The sequence below is a fragment of the Mugil cephalus genome, chromosome 16 (assembly GCF_022458985.1).
Source record: "Mugil cephalus isolate CIBA_MC_2020 chromosome 16, CIBA_Mcephalus_1.1, whole genome shotgun sequence".
Taxonomy (NCBI): Eukaryota; Metazoa; Chordata; class Actinopteri; order Mugiliformes; family Mugilidae; genus Mugil; species Mugil cephalus.
Window position 1 is genome coordinate 6,023,913 of NC_061785.1, and position 24,254 is coordinate 6,048,166.

At 41.0% G+C, this 24,254-nt stretch overlaps 1 long non-coding RNA gene across 2 annotated transcripts in view; it reads left to right on the plus strand.

The window, feature by feature from the left end:
• Nucleotides 1-24,254, plus strand: part of LOC125022204 — a 109,826-nt gene that overhangs the window by 6,592 nt on the left and 78,980 nt on the right. For both annotated transcript variants that reach the window (XR_007114424.1, XR_007114423.1), the window contains exon 2: nucleotides 882-1,008. This is a non-coding gene — a long non-coding RNA (uncharacterized LOC125022204). The remainder of the gene's footprint in view (nucleotides 1-881; nucleotides 1,009-24,254) is intronic.

Sequence of the window (24,254 nt, forward strand, 5' to 3'; positions counted from 1 at the left end):
CAGTGAATAGGACCGAAAAGAAACCTTTGTACCAGTTAGACCGTTTTAAAACTGAGGTCTGAGATCACAGAAATGAAAGAATACTCATAATGTGAATTAAGTTTTTGATTAATTGATAAAAGAACTGATGAGAAGGCCTTAAAGAAACGACTGAAGGAGTTTGAGGTGCATTTGTAAAGGAAGAGAGGGTGAACAATATTATTTAATGTGGCAAAGAAAGAGCAAAATTACCACTAAAACATCATATTAGAGCAGACTGATGAGAATTAGCACCATTTAGATGTGTAGTTTATTTTATTTCTTACTTGTATTCCATGCACATGCATTTTTAAACCTTAAATAAAAAGTTTAATTAATGATAAGTTGTTTACACTCACTTGCTGGTTTATTGGCTATGCTAGTACAAAACAAATACAAAATGATCATTTAGTTGCATTCCCACCTTTCTGATGCTGTTTCAACATAATAACCTTCAAGTGAGGCAAAAAAAACGTCCCCGTCTCTGTGGGTTTAATGTGGCTCAGACTTTTCTATCATCTTCATTTTCTTAAATCCTGGGAACAAAGGGGACACGCAGACGGAAACGTGTCCACTAGAGGGGGCAAATGGGCAGATTTTTAAAAGCCAGCTTCCCTGAGAAATCTGTGTCACATTGCACTGACATGGAGACAGTATCAAACACAAACAATAAAACCAAATCTAGTGCGTGTGGAGGCCCCTAATAAAACATGTTTCTGTTTGGCAGCTGCATCGTGCAGGGGGGGTTGTGTTCATTCTCACAGCGGACGAGGTTTGGGCCGAGTGCTGTTTTCTGGATTAAACTTTTATGTGCCTGTTGTACCTGATGGATAACTTGCTATGTGATGCTCTCTGATCTGCAGCTCCCAGGCTGCCCCGGTCCGCTGGCCTAGCACTGCTGCCTCCTCCCGACAGAGTCCGGACTGATCCTCAAGGGGGCTGGGAAGCTTCCAGCTGTGGAGCTTGCCTGGGGGGGCGAAAACCTCTTGTGTGAGTAAACACCATAACTATCAGGCAGAGAGACACACTTCACGAGTTGGGGATTTTTCCTCGTATGTCAGAACAATGTCCGACACTGTTGTTATGATGATTGAATTTTATGAGCTGGCCTGACTCAAGTCTATGAGGAGAAGCTTTTTACGACGTCGAACGGTTGGGATGAATGACGCTCTCTGAAATGTGTGGGCCCTCTTTGTAAGTGTGATGAGGCAATATTCTGATTTTATCACCGATAACCAGGAAACTTTATGAGACTATTATCTTTCTCTACAAAGCATTTCGGAGCCCTTCAAGATTTAAGTGACGTGCAGTAACAGCCGTCCGCCTTGTTACTGCACTTTATTACTTAGCAAACATGCCCCACAAATTTTGAACTGGAGAGCTGAGCCGCGCTCCTCAGACGTCTCTCTCTTTTTCTCTCCCTCTCCCACGCAACGAAACGTCATGTAAGTCCGCTCGTCTCAAGTCTCGATTTTGACTTTGGCAGCAGTCTTTCTCTGTGACTGACAGATGAGCGAGCGATACAGCTCCATCAAAAAGTGCAGCCTGACAGTCCGATGTGACAGCCCTCTTCAGACCAAATATACTCCTTGTTCCTGGCACTACATCATCTTGACAACAAGAAAAGTGGTTGTAAAAAAAAAAAAGAAAAAGAGTTAGCTAGCTTTTTTTTTTTAAAATATACATTTCAGTATGAAAGAATAGAAAAAAAAACGTCCAATTTCATTGTGTTTTTATCATTTTTAGACTGTTGCACAAAACCTGCCAGAGGAATGATTGTGTGACTATAATAGTTATGAAAATAGTGAAGATGTAGAGCTGACGAACAGATTGTGTCTTGGTTTCAGTTCATTTGTGAGGGATGACCGTGTGTGGGCGAGGAGGTCATTTTGTTTTTGCCCCTAACCGATCAATAAATCGCACGACCTAACAGCTTCATTCTGAGTCAACACAGAAGCCGTTATCTAACAGCGCAGAGTAACTTAAAGTTTTAAATGCAGAAATACCAGAGCTATTTGAAATGTTTGTGAACAAATTACAAGAGCTGAATGAACAGTGGTTCAGTCTATTCTCTTATCCTCTGTTCAGTCCAAACCGTCTATTACATAAATTAGTTTTCCTCCACCTCTTATTTCTGTCTCCTCTCTGCCGTCCTTTAAGTAAATGATCTGTGATCACATACGATGTACGATTAACATTATGACCACCTTCCTAATATTCTGTAGCTCTCCCTTGTCCCTTTCCCCTTGGACACGGGTCTTCTGAGGGTGTCCTGTGCTGAAGTTGGACACATTGTGGACCTTGCCAAGTCCAAAAGTTTCCCAGTAGAACGCTGAATTATCTCAAGGTGGTCCTGTCAGTGGTCTTAATGTTGTGGCTGATGGGTGTATCGCCCTTTTCTGCCTTAGACAGAAACACTCACACACTAATGGCAGAAGCTACCTTGAAAGTTGCTTGTCTGCCATCGTGAGCAAGTTTCAGTTTCGGTGTCCTTCCCAAAGACACTTGAGTTGGTCTCAGAACTATAAAGTGTCCTGAGTAAATTTGGTTATTGATGCATTGAACGTTCAGTGTAAAATCTAAACTGTTGTGCTATCTGCTCACTTTTTTGTTATTTGCCAAGATTTGGAATCAACGTGGGATGAAACCGTGCTGCGGTGGCCTACATGCCACCTAACATTATAGAACATGTGCTGACAACATGATGCATTATGTAGAGCTAGATCCTTAATGTACACAGAAACTTTTAAAACCTAAGACCTATGGGTAAACGTGACGCTTTAATAGCCATTAAAGGACACCTTTAATCAATTATTAATCAATCTGAAATGTTTTCTGCCATTAGCAGGAGGCTTACATGAACTTGTGATCCAGTCACGATAAATACTCTTGTACTTTCGCTGTCATCACTCGAGTGTGTAAATCGTCATCATTGTGATACGTCCACATTCCGCTCCCCCATTTAGCTAATAAAATGCACAGACCTAAATGATTCATGGCAACCATTTACATAATTTATAATTAAATCACAAGTCGATGGCTCGGAATTTATTAACAGTGAAAGTGCATGTGCCGCGATCGTGATATACTAATTAATATCTTTAGTTATCACTGGCACATTGCTCACTCAGCTGGGGTCTGGTTACGGGGCAGGAATAATGCATTGCAACAACAAATTATCTGTGCATTTAAGTGGGAATGTCCTGGAGTGATGGCCACAATATGCATTTGCCTTAAGAACTTAATGGGGGGATCTGTTTTATCGGAGTTGTCACATGTTCTGGCTAATCATTCTGAACACTGTAAAGATTAGAGCTAATGCATTTTCATCCTCTATCTCCAGAGTAGGGCTGCAGGGCGTCTTTAATCGTGCCGCGCGCTTTTCCCACAGTCGATGTTAACTTACCGTGTGCCACGCATCCTCTCAGTAATGCACTTTATGCTGTAAACACGTACAATCGATTGTAGCACTGAAACATTTAGTCAGAATTAATGAGTCAAAATCTATTTTTCCACGCATAAAGACCAAAAACAAGTTTTCTTGCAAAAGCTAATGGAGACTAGCGATTAACACTTTGTCAAAGCAGTGGCCATCACGTAGGGCTGGGTGGTATGACCAAAAATGGATATCACGGTATTTTTATTGATTCATTTATATTTTTCATGACTAAGGATGGACTATTTTACTGTGATGATGAGTAAATATTGTAGAATAATCACACACTAGTAGTAAAACAGGTTTACATGGTCCCGTGTTTGCACTGCCTGCTGATGTGAAATCCCAATAAATAAATAAATAAACCAGTAAATAAATAAATGTTGCCAAAAATGAAAGAAAATTAAGAAACAGGGACAATTATGGTTTTGTTTATTTTGTCATATTTATTCATATTTAAATTGTAATGTCAATAGCAGCGTGACTGCTACTGTAACAATTATAGTCTGCACGCAACATTATTTTCTCATTCATAAAAAGCTAAAATTTGGTACATTTTCTGGGACAACTTTAGCTGCGGGACAGGTCAGCCAAAAAGGAGACTGTCCCCAGAAATCCAGCATTTCCTTTGGTTGATGGCTGCCCCTTCTCCACCCAGCCCGTGTTGCACCGACATGTTTCTTCTGCAGCCCAGAGCGGACAGACCAAACACTAAAAGTCTAGAGAGTCGAAAAAAGGCTGCCAGGGCGCACAATTCAAGAGTCAATTACCTAAAGTAAGATGTTTACAATAAAATGTACTTAGCGCCAAAGGCCTTGGAGGGAGATTTCAATCTCTCAGTTTCTGCCTCTGTCATATCCCAATGGAGGCGAATGCAATTTTATTTAGGGCTGTTTGAACAACTCATGCAATAACGTCTCTTTTTCGCTTCATAACTGAGACACTGCTTTAAGAGAAAGTTGTTTCTGTTAAAAACAAAATTCCTTTCTCTTTACTGGAATGAAACCAGATTATTATTTACAAAAACAACCAGGTCAGCGGTCAAGCCTGTGAACCCCGGCCAACGAACACCTTCTCCCTCACGAGCTGAATGTATTCTTAGTTTCGACACCTAATTCAGATCCAAACAGCCTCTAACTCTCCTCGCCAATGGACAAACAATGGGGTCCTCTTCGCTAATGGTCCCTGGGGCTTCGCCACTATCTATTGATCGGCTGTCACCCAATTTCTCTGTGACTTATGCCCTGCTTAATTCCCATTACTGTGCACACTGAAGCCTTATCAGGGAGAACAATGGGCTTGTTGTCATTGAGGGCAAAAATATGAGCAGGCCTGTGACAGTGTGTGCGCAAACTCATGACTTCAACCGCCCGAGCCCTCCCGGTGACCTCTGCGCTCGTGTAGGCCGGTTTGAAGCCCGACAAGTCAGAATACTAAACCCCGGTCCGGGGCGTTTTGCAGATGAATCAGAAAATTGGATCTCCCTCGTTTCATAAAAACGAGACCCCAAAAAAACAGAGGGGCCGGCTCCTCAGCCATAAAACTGTCGCCGTGATATGTCTCCGGCGATGATGATCCTCAGTTCCTCCGAGCCCCCTCTCTCTCCGGCTCCTCCACTCGCAAGCTGCTATCTCTTCCTTTCAATTATATGTTTCTCTGCTCTTTTAGACAAAGAGTAATAAAGCTATAAATCGTGTATCTGGCAGAAGGTATGGACATTCTGTCTCTGAACTGCTGTTGAAACTGCCATAAACCACCCACAAAGTCAAAGATAAGGATTTACAGTTATTTAACATCATCGTTGTCCCCTAAATCACACTGATAAGAGAATGAAGTGATGGCTATAGGTTCTTTGTCCTCTAGCTATTGATTTTTTTTTTTTTTTTTTTTTAACCAGGAGAACCAGTCGAATGTTTTTATTGAGCATCCTATTTGCTTTGAGCTTAAGAGTGAAAATGGAGCTATTTGGTTTGCTTTATTGAACCATAGAATCCTCACTGAATTCATTTATCTAATAACTAAGCCCCCTTCTTGTTTAATTTCCTTCCAGAGTGGATATTTTGTCCTCAGATTGTATTGTAGAGGACAGTACAATCTTTATGCCAACTGTTTTATGATATTCTACAATTACTGTGCCTCATCTTTTGCCTCCCTAGACACATGACGTCCAGGAAGGCATCTATCTATAACAGTAATTGGTATTAATAATATCAAATTACAGCAAGTAATCCACTTCTTAAAGCGCCCCTTGTTTCGCCGAACACGGAGTATATGTCCCTCTCAGCGCGTAATGGCCCAGTTTGAACAAAGACGTGTTTAGCTTAGCGGAAGTTAGTCACTCATTTCAGCATGAAAACACTTATGTCAGTGCCTCCGAGACGGAAAAGCTGCAGCCGTTCACATTTAATGATTCAGTTGCTGTTTGGCTTCAAGTTCACGACCCTGGAGCGACGATAAATGTCAAGCGCAACAATGTCCCGCTAACTAGACGTGCCACTGCCAGCCAATCATCTTATTACTGACTGTGGAAAGCTGTAATGTGACTCTGAACGTTGCGTTACAGTGTGTTTATCTGCGTAACCATGTGGGCCCTGTTATTCTGTCGGATTCAGTCTCGTTCCTTTTGCTCGGAGCGTCGTGAGTTTCTACCCCAGATCACACGACAGGCGTTTGGGCAGTTCTCTCACTATGCGTCGATACTTTTACTAATCATGGAAACAGCCGGTTGTAGGATAAGCTGCAAGTTTTTTTATTTAATTGTTTGTCTGATGTGTTTCTGCAGATCTGTCCAGTGGAGTGTTGTACTGTACGTTGCACAGACTGAAAGGCTCAAGACAAATTTGCGGCTTTATATATGAAGATAAACATAAAATTGACGTGAAATTGTTGATGTTTATGCATAACAGCATTTGCGCTGCTACCAGCATCTCAACAGTTTGTCAAGCGCTTTTAAATATTTATCTTGACTTGACGGTCGGCTGTTTGCCAATGTCTGACTCTGACCACATGATCATCTGTGGTCCTAGTGTTAGCGGTGTGTCGCTCACCAGAGCCACTAGTCTTAACTTCTTGGAAGCTCTTCAGCTGATTCAGAGACTTTTTTTCTCATTCCAATTGAAGGTTTCAGGTCAGTTGTTTACATGTGAGGTGATCTGTTCCGATCTGGTGTTTACATGTACCACTATATTTAATCGGAACAGCTGTTTTACAGTCGTGACATGTGCAGATGGAGGTCTCTCGTGTAATCACCATAGTAGTTGCGATTGCTTTTACACTTTTGTTAGCGGGGGAATTGAACGTTTCACACAAGAAAATAACAAATATCATTTTAAAGAATCACTGAAAAAGCAGCAACTGATCTGTGCTAATGTAAATGTAAATGGTTTTATGAAATCCAAATTATAAATTTAACATACTGGAATCACATCTAATGTAAATAAATGTATAACCGACCATCTGACCATTTATGAATTATGCTAAGAACCACATTCTGGCGTTACTGCTAACTGGAACTAGGTCCTGTGCTATACTTGTTGTAAAGTTGTGTGTAAAGATAATTGCGTTGGGTGTGGACTCCAGGAAGAATGGCCTCAGCCAAAGCTAATGGAGAAATAATACATTTGCTAAAGTCAAATATTGAAAATCAAAGATTTTTGAAGGCATTGGGGTTGGTTGGATCATTCAGCTGGTTGGATCCTTCAGCTGCTGAAGAGAGTGAAGCATTTCTGATGAAAATAAAATGGAAAGACACGTCAAATCCACTGTTAGGGAGTGGGAACCGAGCAGCGGTACCACTACGAGTAGACGAAGAGGTAGAGCCGGTGGTTTGGGGAAAAGAAGCTGACTGAAATAGTCATGAAAAATCTGATGCGCACCGATATTTTTCACCACACTGCAGCTGTCAAGCTGTAAGTTTGATTTGTTGTTGTTATAGACATATTGTTCAGAAATAAAACTCGTGAACTGATGCTCCTGCATCGCTGTCCATTTCCGTCAAGATAGAACAGAATCTGACTTTGTTCTGATTCACCATGACTTTAGATCGGTTTGGGAAAAGGAACATCCTACCCCTGTGAAACCGAATGAAACTGGGCCTGTTTTTTCCCAATGAGATGTTCATATGGAGCATTTTTATTCGCTTTGGCCTTCTAATCAGAATACTTGGCTCTATGTAAACCCAGCTAGTGGGAGGTAGCACTCTGTTTGGCTGTCGAGTGCACGGGATGGGAAACCGATGTGAGAACAGAAAAGCACACAGAATGCTATTTTTTATTTTAAACTTGTTTCGCATTTGTTCATCTACAGTAACAGTCAAAAGTTTGGGCACACGTTTCCATTGAATTGAATGAGACACCGTGCCCAAACGTTTGACTGGTAGTGTAACATGAACATTCAGTACTGAAATATTTTCACAACAAAATGTTATTCTGTTGATGTACAATACAAATAGAATGATGGACTGACTGAGAAACTGTACAGAGGTCAGTAGTTAGCCTTCCAATTCATATCGACTGAAGAAAGGGTATAAAAATGAGTGGGAGTGTTGGACTATGCAACCCTGGCTGACTCCATGCAGTGCAAGTCATTAAAGTAAAGTATGTGACCCTACATATATTGGATTTTACTGCGCCATAAGGACATAAGGACAAGAAATCATGCGTACTGTGCATGAATTAAAAGTATTTGAAACAACTCTTCAAGGTATTTTAAATGTATAACCACCAAGTTGTAGTTGGATCACCAGCCTGCACAGAAAAATGTAGAATTCAGACTTAGCAGTGAAATGAAATGATACAGCGTTTTCCTTCTGAGCCCCAAAAAACAAAACTCATATAAAGCATGGAATCATAGTAAGGGAATGACGGCGGAAACCCATACAGCGCTATGTGCAATCTAAGTCCAGACTGTTTATTTGGAAAAATCAAAATAACCATCAAAATGCATCAACTAAAGCCAAAAGCTTCATTCAGGCTTTGCCCCATTTGTTTCTGTTTGTTTTCTCATTAACTCATAAGAGATTCTTCTCAACAATCTCAGCCTCCAACAGATGTTAAATTACATTATTTACACAGTATTTGATGGATGTGTATCACAAAGCAATGTACTGTGATACTACTATCAATTACCCTTGACAAAACTCTTAACTTCATTGACTTCCGCTGAAAGTAAATACACCATCATATTTAGAGACGTTTGTTTGTGTATATATCTATATATCTATATCTATCTATCTATATATATATACACATGTATATATAAAGAAATCTGCTCTGACTCAGCCATCTCTGTGATGGGAGTTATTTATGATAGTTTAGATCTGCTGGGTGGGATGACTTCTCTCTGTCATGGTGCTGCCATATATCGCCTGCAGAAAAAGCTAACAGAACACTTCCCTATGTATAGCTCAGTGGGGTTTTATTTTGGCAGAGGGTCATTACATTTTGTACACAGACCTCCCAGTCAGTCGGCCTTAGTATAGTATCCGGAATGGTTAACAGGTGGTGAGATGGTGACAGCGCTCACAATAAATCTTGCGCTGGCAGTTAAATGTGCTTCTTTGAAACAGCTGTCAGATAGAAGAGACAATTTGAAAACTTTACGCTATGGTCGGACAAGTATGTGAAGAAGGTTGTGACTGTTGGTAGCACTGTAGCACAATGACTTCATAAGTGAGTCCCTTAGTTTGAATTTTTTTTGCAGGTAATGACACACGAGCACACATTAAATTTTTTTTTGTTATAAGTGTTTTGAAACAGAATATATGCATGCAAGTTAGTAATAGTAAGACTAAAAAGCCAAGCGTGACCAGCTACGCTATGTTGACACAGTGGTTGACTTCATCTTTTTAAAATCTTGATTGTGTTTTTAGTATTTCTTTTACCAATTAATGTCCCTTGAGGATCATTAAAATCTGTCTAAGCTAAGTCCGTAGGGGTTGAATAGTCACTGCTGGGCCTTGTCAACTAGTCACTGATCACGTGACAATAACAACATGGACGCCTCCTAGAAGACAGATGAGGAGTCCAATGGGTCATTGCAGCAAACTAGCAGCAGTTAATCAACTATTTGTTGGAGAATTTTATTGTCAAAGTTACTAGAAATACCACATTTTTTAACCCGGCTGCACTATCCCATCTTCTAGCACACTGTGGAGTACTATTGAATAAATGAATGAATGAATGTGAGTTAATGAAAGTAATTTATTTCAGTCAGCATCAGAAATCTTCACACTATCGCAAACATATACAAAAGTTAATACATAAATAAAGATCGAATTGCTGATCGAAAAGTGTTTCATGATACATATATATGTACGTATATACATACAGACATCTGCATAGACATACATACACATATACAATACCCACATACACATGTGTATGTACCTGCATGCATACATACATACATATATGAATATGCATAAGAACCAACAAACAGAAATCTGTGCATTCATAATGTGTCTACTCATCAATCTAAAAGGATTTTCTTACAATTTTCTATACTTTTCAAATATGTTTTTTTTTCTTTTGTTAAATACTATTGATGGTGCTGAGTTGCAGCCTGTTTTTATACAGTCTATACACATCTGCAGCTCACAGCTGCTCATGAGCCGTCTGTTCTCAGCATATGTATCCAGGTCTAGAATATAGATTTCATTGTTGCAAAGCACGACTTTTTACTGGGTTTGTATGAGTGACGTCATCAGAGACTAGTCTGTGTTGACTTGACTTTCACCACATAACAACTTGTGCAACCCTTAGTGCATTGTGCCCATCATGTAGTGACAAGTGACTTAATATGGCCGACTTCCAATTTAAAAAGAATTGCAGCTTGCAGGTACAGTTTTGAATTATGTCACGATCTTAATCCCATACTTTCTTTACTTTTTTACCTTTGCTGTAAAAGTTATTGTAAATATTCACACAAAAGTATATACACACAGCCTACATCCATTAATAATGCTGACCTAGGGCAATTCATTTATTGGAGCTCACACTCCTGGTGTGGGGTGACCACACAAAATGTCCCTATTTGAGATAAAAAATTGACCAATGACGGTGCTCTCCCTCATTAGTGATCTGTGGGAACAAAAGATTCAGAGCGGAGGACTCTAAATGCCACATAAATACAGTCGAGCGGGAATTATGCTCAAATGTAAAACTCCCAAACAAACGAGATTGGAGAACCCTCAAGGGTATCTTCTAAACTTTGCTGTTGTCATCAGTCAGGAATATTACCACGCGAGTCTACGCAGGACTTGGACAAACTGCTTCTTTAAGCATTTCACCGGGAGGCATAAAAGTGTATTTATGGTCACCGAGGGCAGGTATAAAGGAAGATTGGCAAACATGAAAATCAAGCTCTCTCCCGGGTGCCATCGAGCCGTGCTCAGCTGTGTTAAATCATAGATGGAAAGAACAACAGTCTGGTGGCACAACAGTCCAGTCTGACAAAGCACCGCCTTGGGCCCGTGCTTTACATTCTCTTCAAAGCCAGTTATTGCAGTCGGTGTTTTGTCTTCATACCTGTTTTCAACTCTGTAATGAACTTCATCTGTCTTACTGTGCACATCAATGAAGTGCTCTGGCTTAAACTCACAATTTAATGCATATTGCACAATGCTAAGATTTAAGGCTGCACAAGATCCTGTTTCTGCACTTAGCTGATGTGGGATTGATTTCTTTTATGAATATATGAATCACTGGGGTCATTACCGAGCTGGACTCTTTCATTAAATTGAGCTATGCCTCCTGCCTCTGCACAAGGGTTTCCAAGAACCCTCCGCCTAAGAATATACTGTACCTCCATGGGCTTTGAAAACAGCAGCATGTAAAGTATAGCTTCATTTATCCCACGAATGCAGAACATTGATCCTCTGTGGAGAAAATACGTGACAACACACTCGCGGAGGCTTTTAATAATTCAGACGTACTGAAAGGATGTTAAATATACTTCTAAGCAGAGAAGCAAAACCTTCTGATGTAAAGCAGTGTGTCAAAAGTAGAAGATTATAAATGTAATGATACACCTGTGTACTACGTAAAAGCGAGTGCACCTTAATGTTTTCCCAAAAACCCTTTTTAATTGGGAGGCTCGCTGCAAGTCGCTCTCACTAAAATATTCCTCACGCACACGTGGGCAATATTGACTTTTCAAATAAAAAGACATTAATGCAGATAACAGCCATTTTGAATCCTCATTAGTCACCAGTAATCTGGAAACACGGGCGATGTATGAAGAGCGGTGTTCGCGGCCAGTCATTAAAGGAGAAATAAAAGACAAAATAAATCCAATCCTGGAACGCCCGCGATTAATCACGTTGGCCACTGCTGGCTGGCTGCTTAACAGTTTTATTGAGTCATTTATGCTGGTTTCCCTGATAATCCATTTATTCTGAATAATGGCTCCCTTCGTGGACAAAGTGCTGCGTTCAGGTGATACCGCTGCAGCCTGTATTTTCTTACCCCCTTTGTCCGAGACAAACGTATATTAAACAATTGCATGTCTGACAAAAGAGTCGCGCATTTCCTTTAATGAAAGCGTTAATTAAGTATATTTTCAATTAATTCTCAAGGGGCCCACAAAACGAGATATTATCGTGAATAATTTACTGCAGAGTATCTAATTACAACAAGTGTAATGCAATTTTCACAGCAGGGAGTGGGGATTTACGAAACAAAGAGGAGAAGCGCACGGAGAAAAGGTTTACTGGCGTCCCAGAAATAGCACCGGGCTGCGCAACGTCATGTGATGCCAGACAGCGGAGCGATAAGCAGTGATTAAGATGTTCCAGTGTTGAACACAAGGGATGATCACATGCAGTCGCCGTGGAACTTAATCCCTGTGTCCAGACTCTAGAAGTGGCTCCTTCAGTCGTTCATCTGCACCTCTGGGAGCTGACAAGACCCCTGAGATATAAACGCCCGCGACCCCACGTAACCCCAAACCATGAGCCCGAGAAGCTCCTGGTCAGTGTCCACGCACACCGACTTCCACAAGGAAGCAGTTCAGACGCATTTATGAAGATATAATGTCACATCCGATTGAAGACTGGTTTAGTAAATGACTATAGATGCTGCTTGTAGCCACAACATGTATTTTTCTTTTGTTTTATTTAACCAGGAAGTCCCATTGAGACTGGAAATCTCTTTTACAGGAGAGACCTGGCCAAGGTTCCAGCCTTACAAAATCAAAAGCGATATAAAACGGGTACATGACACATAAATGAGCAATATAACAGTAAAACATTAAAACAATAAAGTGACAGCTGCTCAAGGACAATGGCCTTTCATGACACACAATGACATTCCTCCTCTAACGCATTCTTTATGACACCCTTAACCTGACCTAACTTAACCCTAACCATTAAAGGATACGAGTGTTTTTAATCTTAGATCTGTCAAAAACATTCAAAAGCAACCACTTGGAGGTTTGGAGATAGATTCTAACTAGTAGTTAAATATATATATATATATAACATCAAAAGAAGGCTATGAATTAGTATGCGATATGGATGTGGATATTGACATGTAGGTTTTGAGTGTAGCTTCCCATCATGCAATGCTCCAAAGAATATAGAAGAAGATATATGACAAATATTAACTGATAAATATTAAAACTTACTGAGGATTTCTAAAGCAAAGCAAAACAAAGGCAATTAGACTTATTGGGGTTATCTTGGCCTGAAGAGCCGGAGAAGCCACCTACATATACCTTTATACTCAATAATCAAAATATACCGTGTCCTGGATGACTGGGAATCTTCAACTTATCAGTGATGGTGGTGAAACCTCTCGAAATATATCAGAGAACATATAAGTGAATTACCCGTAAGTACAAAAAGGAAAGATATAGTTTATATAAACATTTTCCTTGTATCAATTTATCAAAACATCACTTTTCATCAAAATTCAATAGATTAGATATACTTTATTGATTGAATAGTTGTTACAGCAACACAATACAAAAAAATATAACAAATGAATGTTTGCAACAAAGAATAAATATACGTACCATTTTATATGCAGTCAGAATTACATATGAATGTAGTAAGTCTGTGAATATACAGTGTAAATAGAGACGCTGTGTTACTTTTATTGTCTAATATGAAACTGGAACAGATTTGTCCTTCCTCTAGAAAGAGGAATAACACATATGAATAATTTAGCTTTTCTTCCCTTAAATCATTTATTTCGATAGTCTTTAGGTACTTTACTGAAATAAAAGTTGTACACCTTCAGAAAGAAGAGCCGATGTGTGGTCCTAGTTTCACTACTATTTAGTACACATCTAGTCTGATTTACCACTTTTCTCGTGTCTTACATGGATTGTATTTTCCCACAATGCAATGCAAAAGTAGAAGCTGCTCATATTTGGAAAAAATGCAAACTTATTATAAATGGTGGGAGAATATCTCTTAGTCAACATGTTGTGTTTTTCTTTTCTTTCATCCACAAAAATAAGGTTATGTAAAACACAAACATTACTTTTTGAATCAGTCCGCTTTTAGTGTTCAGAATGAAACTAAAAGATGAATGAGTACAGATTTGTCACCAGAATGTTAAATAAGTTGAGGCATACACATACACAAATAAGTTTTCTTAGCTTTAATTATTTGTTTGTGGTCTCTAGGTACATTACAGAAAGACTAATGTCACATCTTAAAAAAAAAAAAAAGGACAAATGATTTCTGTTCAGTGTTTAGGGGGGAAAATTATGCTCCTGCTGACAATGATTTATTCACAAGTAATCTCTAAGAGTGCTGAACACACTCACTTCAGCAACAACTGCTCATCAGCAAAGATGGTGCCAAGCAACTCCCTAAAGTTGTAGTTGTGGTTACAGAAAAAAGGGTCTTAAATGTTTTAATGTGTTCATGTGCAGATATGCATCCTCCTCGAATTCCCCTGGGGGAGCTGATTTATCTCTTATCTCACATACCCACATGTTCCCCACTTTTTAAAGCAGCATATTATATGAGGGACGATTCTTCTGGTTTGAAAAAAAAAAAAAAAAAAAAAAAAAATTCCCAGCTGTTAGCTTTGCGAGCCAAACGTGAATGGTCCGTTTCCGCTCGCCATTAGTCGATGCGCGCTTGTATATTCAGTAATGAAGATTTTGAGCGTTCTCTGCGGCGTCCCCGGAGACTTTTCTCACAAGGTCTTTACTGAAAGCCCGGAGCCTATCGAGTATCTTACGCAGCACTAGTCCTAGCACCTGACGACATGGTTCTGCAGGGAGTTACTGCTGTCACAATAAATCAGGAGCAGACAGGATACAGTATAATCACGCCGGTGTCCCATTTCCCTCTGCTGCTGCCGAACACTTAGGCAAAATGTGCGCTGCATGCTGCACCACCAGCTTCGGTGCATGATGCCATAGCCGCGGTGCTTGATGGTTGACTTGAGAGGAATAATCCATGGGAGATAACATACAGAGAACTCTGGATGGTTTATGTTGCAAGTCTTTTATTGTGCACAATGATGTACTATGCTGCCAGTAGCTCCATTTATCCTTAAACCTCCCTTGCTTTGATAGTAGATGGAATAAATGGGATGTCTTTGAGGGAAAATAAGCCTGGAGGGTCTGTTTTGTATCTCGACATGTAGCCCATACCTTAGAACCAAGGCGTTAAAGCCTTGTGACGGTGTTTGAAAACAAACCATTCTAGTCTGAAAAAAGCCCATACTTCAAAACCAAAGTAAACTGAGATGCCTGAACCATCGGAACGTGTTGTGTTGTACTTTCGACTCTCCTTCCTTTCGTAAAGATGAATCATGATATCTAATTCTCGCAAATTACCCAAACATTATGTAGTTCTCTCATTTCCAGCACTGTTTAAACTGTGTCTGGAGTATTGGCTGTCACTTCACGTTGCCAACACTCCTTTCACTCTGGCAGCTCATTGTCTTTTGATGGGCCATAAAAGGCTCGGTTTGATGGATGATAACTCGGGGCGTCTCTCTTTGTTGTGGGATGTGACGACTGAGCGCATGTGAGATGTGAGGAGAAGATGCGGCGTGAATGGGAGATGTCACCGATGTCTTGGGCTGACACCGAGGCCGTAAGCTCCGAGCTTTGATCTCGGCGAATGACTGCAAAGCAAACACAAATAAAAGATTCCAGTGTGTGTTACAGTTTCCACAGAGAAAGTTGGACTGGCTTTTCCTCACATGGCTTCGCGAGAGGTTCCTCCGTGATTGGCAACCCGCTTTACCTGATCGGGCCTCTGTGGCAATTTACGGGCTGACAAATTGGAAAAGGGTGTTTCTAGGAAAGGCAGAGTGTGTCCTGGCTTCTACCTGTATGCAAAGCGTGATTTATCAAGAGGGAAGACGGCTCATGTCATTGCCTTCTGATCCAGTCCAATAAATATTGTGTGTTCTATAGGGCCCCCGGACTCCCCCCGCTGACCTCCCAACATCTGCTCAGGCACTTACTACTTAATATATTAGCTGTGAGAACAGGGCAGGTGTTTTTGAGCCAGAGAACATGAAAACCAGATTGCGTCTCCGGTTCGTGCAGTTGAATTAAAGTGAGTCACAAGCAGATTTTTGTCATAAAAATAAAGACACAAATAATGTTATGGCCGCAACGGCAGGTGGGTATATTTCATAGGTCGGCTCGATGGTGGCTAGAAAGAAATAATCCACTGCAGCTTGCATAAGGAATCTATTGTGAAGTAGAAATTCCTGGGATAAATACATATAAATCACTGTTATTAAAAACAAAGGCTTACTTTGCTCTATAAATTGCTTTCCAGTGTACTGCAGCTCTCCCTGTCCACATGAGGCTCTTTGTGGTGTTTCTTTGATGTCTACTTAACAATCTGAGTATAATGTGCTCCACGGCCTGTATATTATAGATTATAAATGGAACACTTTAAAGGTCTAATTAGGCTGGTAGTACTTAGGCACATGAGCAAGCATTTACCAGTAAATATTTAGACCTATTATAAATTGAAGGAATTTAATATGTATTGAAAGAATCCCCAGGGGGGAAGAGTTTGATCAAAGTGATTACAAAGCACATGATAAATAAGTGGTATATGTCAGGTACACTGATTTGGTACTAAACCAGGAGTTATGGGTTTGTTCCGAAGACAAAAATATCAGTTTCATTATGCTGTAAAAAGTCTGTTTAACATTATTGCATTATTTGTTTTAACCACCTGTGGTAAATAGTAGACATCCTGATGGGCCGGATTTGTAGAAAACAGACGTCGTTGAATGAAATAAAGATAAATACGAGCCAGCGACTGGTTAGTCCACTGATAGGCCTTTTCCACTGAATTAACCAGCTTGCGTTCCCTCTGGCTTAAATCAGAACCACTGTAATCAAGGAAGCATCATCAATGGAGGACGTTGCACAATGTTCGATAGAAATAAACATTAGCAGCGAGATGATGGATCACTCCGATTACCTGCAGGCTTTTGTTCCGTCTTTGGAGATATTTGTTTTTATCTGAGTAACAAACTATTAATGAGAAGAAGACACGGAAGACTTCTTTGAAGATGTGTGGATATGGGTCATGAACAGAAACCCTGATGTGTTGGTTTAATAGGGATATCAGACTGATTTAGGTGTTAGATTTAATGGTGACGCAGACTTGAGACATGTGACAGTACAATTCACCAGATTATAAGACAATTGAAAACCTTTATCTCTTGGATTTATTGGATCTGTGCCTTAAGGCCATGCTAACATGACTAAAAACTTAAAACAAAGTTTTATTTGGTAGAAAGTAGTTAGAAGATTATAAGTAATTCAGGTAAATGAAGCTTTTGAACGTCAAACCTGGTCCTTTTTTTGTCCCTTGTGATTCAAAATCGCCACTTAACAAGACTAAAGATACTTGAAGGATAAGTTTGGTGATATTCCAGTTTCCTTTTCAAATGGCATCAAATGGCATCAAAAGCAGCTACATCCTCACGTAGATGAATTCTTTGACCTTTGTTAATGAGCTATACCAGGAGTCTTCATGTTTTTCAGGCCAAGGACTCAAACTGATGGAGAGATTAAGTAGTGCTGTTTGTAAATATACATTATTATCATCATTTTGCATTCAGTATTAAGCTATGAAACACTACACGGGCCCTAATTTTTAAAAAAAATTATTTCAAACATAGGGTGGCTGTGCCAGAAAATTGTTGGGGAAAAATAGAAAATGTATAATAAATATCTCGTCAACTAAAAATTTTTTGCGACCCCGTTGCAGTACCTCTGCGAACCCCTAGGGGTCGTGGATCCCCTTTTGAAGACCTATCAGCCATCCGCTTATCTGGGTCCCCGGCCACTTCAGTTATACTCAATAGAACATAAAGAAACTTAAATAACTCTAGTCTTTTCTTATGTTTTGTTGACAGTAACTAAAATATAATAATATAATGTTCTTATTAACTTATTTCAGTTGAGGTCAATAAATAATTGTCACATCACTAGTGCAGACTGCAAACTTTTAAATCCTTACACAGTTAAAAAAATAAATAAAAACACCTTTGTTTTGTCTTTGTGGTGGGGTTAAAGGGTGCACTCTGGGGGTGTTGTGCAGTTCAAGTGTGCTCTCACCTGTGTGGATGTAGACCCACTCGAACCACATTTCAATTCTCCTGTCAGTTGCAAAATGAGTAATGTGCTGCAGATCACAGCCTCGGGATAAAACCATATCTGAAGCAGCGCGCTTGAAGGATATCAAAAACCCTGGGTACCTCAAATTGACCCCTGTCATTTCCTTCAACAATGTATACACTCTCTCTTTTTTTTTTTTTTTTTTTTCAAGACTGTCTTTTTCTCTCTTATGAGCTCAGCTTTATGTTATACACAGCAACCCTCAGCCATCTGGTTTTCATTTCCTGTGAGGTTCAAGATGGTAGGAGATTTTTTTTTTTTTTTTTTTTTTTTTAAGGAGCCTCGTTTGAACTGGGGGCTAATGTAGTCAGGATGGAATCTGTCACTCAGTCTATTGCATGTTGATGACTAAGGGCAGTTTCAGCTGTAAGCAGTCCATGATTTATGGACACCAAGTGAACTCTTGTAAGCAAAAGCCAGCTTGAAGTTCACAGCAGCAACTGGGCCCTTCTTTGGCTGTGGCTCCCCTGCATTTTCTTTCCATTCATGCCAAAGTATTTCGCACGGCAATTAGCTCCGTCCTCATTTGGGTCTGCAGTCCCACAGGGCCAGCGGAGCCATTTATCATCCTCGGGGCTTGGAAACGCCACAGCTCCGTCTCAGGTAGTTTTTTTGTAAACAGTCATTGGCCCGGCTCCCTCTTCTTTCTTCAAACCAGAGGGAGCTGCAGTAGTTTTTGAGGTCCTGGCATGAATTCCTCTGTCGGATGTTTTGCCTTTTTTTTTTTTTTTTTTTTCTATACAGGTGTGAAGGCGAAAGGGAAATGTCATTTCACATGGCTCATTTGTCATATGGCAACTACATAGTCGGGAGAGAATAGAGCGATGACAACGTAGCCCCTCGCCTTTCTCGGGATCATGTGCTTCGGATTCGAGGTGTAGACGAAAGAATATTTTTTTACGTGGCTTTAAGGAGGGCTGGACTTATTTCTTTTTTCGAACATTAATGACTTTTAGTCTTTGAGTGAGCGAAATTTATAGAGCTTTCTAATAGCAGACTTGACATTTAGCACATGTTTGCGCAGATACAGATGTAGGACATCTAACCTCATTAGGCGCACATTAAACTCGTGTTCGGTGCTTTGAGTTATATTGAAATGTAACTGTTGGCTCTGCTCCGAGCGTTTATATAGCTTCCAAATGCCTGCGGGGTGTCATTAAAACACATATTTGAGCAGGCACTGCCATAAACATATGCTGGATTCATTTTTGCGCTCAAACATCTTCTAATGGCGGCCAGGGAAATAATTGGAGTACAGTATGTGCTGCGTTTTTCTATTTTCACATCTATCCTGGGAGAGTCATTTACTTCGCGGAGAGCTTGCCAACCGATTCCGAATCCATCATCCGCAGGGCCGATATATTGCGGTCTCTGTCGCTGCTGTGTCTTTATCAATCAGAATTAAGGAATTAGATTAAGCCCCTTTGGTTTGCTCCTCTTTAAGTGGAGTCACAGCGCAGCGCAGACCCAGGGGTTACGGGCAGTATCAGAGGGGACTAATTGTCAAGGTTATGACTCAGCGGATGATTGATGTGGGGCCAGGCTGTTTTTGTCAGCCTGTCAGGTGGCTGGAATGTTTAATGTTCTCATTATTGGTTGCTCTGTTGTGTATATTTCTCTGTCAGCGCCGCTGAGCCATCTGAACTGCCAGAGCACTTCAAAGGCCTGCAGGTCATCCGTCTTCCTCCTGACGCCCTGAATGTTCAGCCTCAGCTGAGTGCTGGTGATTTGTTATGACTTGAGAGCCAGCTGACAGACAGGTCTCCTATAAAAAAACATGCACCCATTTCCCTTTTGTCGTGCAGTGAAAGCATCACTGCTCCCGTAATGGGGAGGGGAGGTGGTGTAGGGGGGTGGGTGGGCTGCCACAGGAGGCTGGCACCTGACAGTTGTGTCATCGCACTAATTTGCAGACAAAGATGACACGAAGTATTTTGTCTTCGGCGTGGGGTTTTTGGTTCTGGTGTCACAGACTCTTACAGGTCACCATCTGTTCTCGAACGCCACGGGGAACGAAGCCGAGGCGAGATCACTATATTAAGGCGCATTTTCGTATTCGTCATTAGCGGCACGGGGCCTAGTTTGAGCCGCGCGATGGCGCCGAGCAGAGAGCATCATGGGAGGAACGCTCACGGGCCCCCGAAAGTCAGTCACGCAAGGGGGAGTGAGAGGTGAAGAGCTAAAGACAAGGGAAGCAAATCAAAAACTCAATCCTTTTCCCGGGCCTTTCACACAATTGATTGTTTTCCGCTGATCTAATTCTGGATCATACAAAAACAACCCGTTTGTCTTCGAGAAAAATGATGAGCCGCGCCGTGCAGATGGATTTTTTTTTTTTTTTTTTTTTTTGAAAGCTGGAAAAGATTAAAGAGAAACTCTGCTCCTCAGCTCTAATTACGAGCTGTAGATTACTCTGTCGATTTAACCAGATGGCAGGCTCGATTCTGCAGGCCCGTCTGTATATTAATGAACAGCAGTCTGTTATATTTGACTTAGGTAAGTGAAATGTCCATCACCTGTAACGGCGCTGCCAGCTGGCATTATGTATTTTGCACCGCTTTAGGTTCACTTGGCATTTTTCATTTGTTATGTTATTGAACCAACATTTTTGTTGCCTGTTTTCATCACTGCTCTAGTAATAAATAAATAAAAATCTGCAGGAACAAAAGTCCCTAAGTTGTGTCCACGGCTAATTTCCTCTCATAGGTCAAGGCAATAATTTTGGCACTAAAACTGTCATGCTGGGCAAAGCCCACGAGTTCGATAGTAACTTGATTAAGTTGGCCTGTCGACATGACTGCAAACACGGCAATGTTAACAAACCTAATAATAAGAAGGGGGAGATAAAGTGGAGGGGATGGCTGCACAATTTCTGCCTGAGCCTAAAGAACAGCTTGTGTGGCTTTGGCGTATTTTTAATGTGCAAAAGAAACGTACAAATAAATGTTTTCTTTGTCTTGTTGTTGTTTTTTAAAAAAAAAATCATATTTGATTACGACTGTGTCGGATCTTTTTTTTTTTCTTTCCATGCGAGCTTCCTGTTCAGAGCAGTTAGCTGAAGAAACTGATTGTTTTTGTCTCAGGATGTCAGTCTGAAGGCACCGCTGAAAACTTAAAGAGGCAACGAACACATGTTTGCCAGCCCGAGCGCCGAGAAAGCTCCCGCCATGAATACGCCGGGCCTAATTTTAAACCAACAGCGGGGGGAACCTTGGCTGCGTTTCCCCGACCAGAAAGCACGAACGGCGGAGGAAGCACAATGCCAGTGTGTCATACATTTAAACACGGTTAAATTAAAGGCTGTTTACTGTTCTCGGAGGCCATTCATCTTACTCAACGTTCGTCTGCTTCTTGCAAATTTGTCAGTAAGAGCTTCCACATGCCAAGACGTGGAGGGGAAGAGAGAGAGAAAAAAAAAAAAAAAAGAGTTGGGGTTATCAAAGACGGGTTTTTATAGCGTGTCTCTTCAGTCAGCCTGTAGTTAATTAGCCACCTCCACACAATAAGGCCATAAGTCATTAATCACCCGGGCCAGAGCAGGAGTCGACTCACTGTGAGCAAGACGTTCGGAGACAAAAACTTTGCCGCCTATGACAGACTTCAAAATGGCCCCTGTCAGTGGTGTGTAAATTATAGGGCATGTTGAGTGCTGAAAGACAAGGGCCCACTGTTTAACTCACTGTTGCTCTTTCCTCTGCTTTGTGTGTTGACAGACTCTCTTAAAGAGCAAATTCCCCCTTTTCTCCGTTTCCCATCCACTGACTTATAACTCAAAAAGACAAACTTCGCCGCGAATCTACAGAACACGCACACACATACAGAGAGAGGGAGAGAGAGACAGAGCTGTCCACATTAAGGTAATCCGAGCGCACCAGTCTAATTTCCTTCATTTGCGTTAATAGAACAAGACAAGCTCCAAAGGTCAGCAACTCGGTAAAAACCCCAGCTTTAACTCTGTATTCCTACCGTTTACTTTGCTTGTCAAAGGGAGGAAATGATGGAGTGATGATAAATATGGGGCTTGTTTGGAGAAGCGAAAGCCTTTCTCTTGCAAAAATAAATCCCCGTGTTTCTCTGGATGATGGAAGACACACTTCTCAGCTGATTGAACATGCAAAAAAGGTCATCGGCTTTTCCCTTTCTCTCTGTAAACAGAGGTCCGCCTGCCTTTCCAGAGCACGTAAGCGTTTATTCAAAGCAGCGAATGTTTATGTAACTATGTGGAAATCCCTTGATTGGATCATTAATACCGCTGACAAAAGGGTGTTAAATACATTATGACTACACGATTTGTAACAAGTGTTTGACAGCTGGTGGATGTATGTATTTGATGCACGAGCTGATTTGAAAAATCCGTGTTTTCATACATGACTCGCGGGCGTCGGCGTGGCAGCGATGATGTCCGCGGCCTTCGAGCAGAACGGAGCGCGGACGCCGCGCCGGCACATGGCGTGCAGCTGTGCGGCAGGAGTCGCCACGTTCAACATTTGCATGAGCCCGCGAAAGGGGATGCGCCGATCCGTTCGCCCTCAGGTGTAAAGCAGCGGCTCAGTTCGGTTCAAAAGCAGAGCAGGTGGGGCCGGGCCCCCGTGATTTAACACGGAGTCACATGTGTTTCATCTCCTGACAAGGCTTTTACATTCAGACACGTGGGGAAAGAGATCCTCTGTCACAAGGAGAAAGATGGATGGACTTTATGATTGTTGGACAGATACGCGTGCGGCGGACCGAGGCGGCTAATGAAATAAACAGACGTGCACCGATTACCTGCGTGTGCACGTGATGTGGCGTCTGCCCCCGCTGACCTCAAGACCTCTTTAATTTTAAAGTTTTGGTTTTAAAAAAGGTTGAATTAAAAGTTGGTGAAAGGAGATCACAACACATCAACAGATGAATGTCATTGAGTTCAGTTGCACAAACACTCTATTGGGTAAAACTAGTTTTCAGTACCTTCTACATTTTAACATCCTGAGTTTAGAGACATTAACCTATTTATCCTTTTAATTTATAGTCAGTATGTTTACATGTCATGTTTAGTAATGTGTAATACTTGCCAACAATTACTAAGCCCACAGGACTTATTATTATATTGCAGAGAAACTCAACATATTTCTGTACAAGCAGCATAGTTACAACACATTTTGAATATTTAGTAAATGTTTTTATATTGCTTGATAAGGTTAAACTGCTACGGGTGCATTTATACAAGAACTTTTAAGTTTCTTAGAATTTTAAAAAATCTCTTTGCGTTTAATGACCGCTTTAAGACTTGTGTGTCTCTTATTTCCTTCTTGTTTTATTAAATGCCAAATCAACTTTTAACGTTATAAAATCCCGCTCTTGACTCGACACTTCTAACAAATGGAAATTTAGATTTCACTCGAAAGATTCGCCAAGTAAATATTAATTCACATCGTCTCTTCGTGGCAGGTGATTTCCTGTCGTGTTGCGATAAAAATTAAATGTAGTGAATAATTTATTGACTGGTTTCAATCTGCCCGTGGATGAGAGGATGTTGTGAATTAACTCTGCCCTGTCGCGCATCAATTAAACGCTGAGAAATAAGTTTGTGATCCCACGTGTTGGCGTCATATTAATGTTCTGTTTGTAGATGAAGAGAGATGCGTCGCACGCGATTCCACGCCGGCTCCACGGCTGCACGACTGGCTGCAGCGCTGAATTGTGGGTTGGCGGCTTCGCAGCCATCTATCACCGAGCTATGTTTAGGACTCATCTGCATGAGGGATGGGTGGATTTGATGCATATGACATGTGACCGTTAATGATGGTGATTTTATTGCTGGAGAACAGCCTGATTTACTGAGGATGGATAATGACACCGTTGGCTTGATTTAGCTGATTTGCTTTAAGGGGCTGATTAAATAGTTTGGGCCTCGCTTTATTTCATGCTCTCTGCTTCGTGGCTTCATTACGGCAATCACAGGAAAGCTGCGAAAACTGTCCCGCGTTCCGGTGTCATCGTAAATCTCTGTTTGGAGAGCTCCTCGTTGATGTCTGCGGCTCGTTTGTCTTCGTTAATGAAACGATAATCCACGACCCCTTGATTGAGAGGATTCAGCGTGTTCTGATGAGCCCAAGAGATTCGCAATCTCAAACACACACACACACCCACTGTACAAACTGTGGCAGCAATGTTTGTCTTCATAAAATAT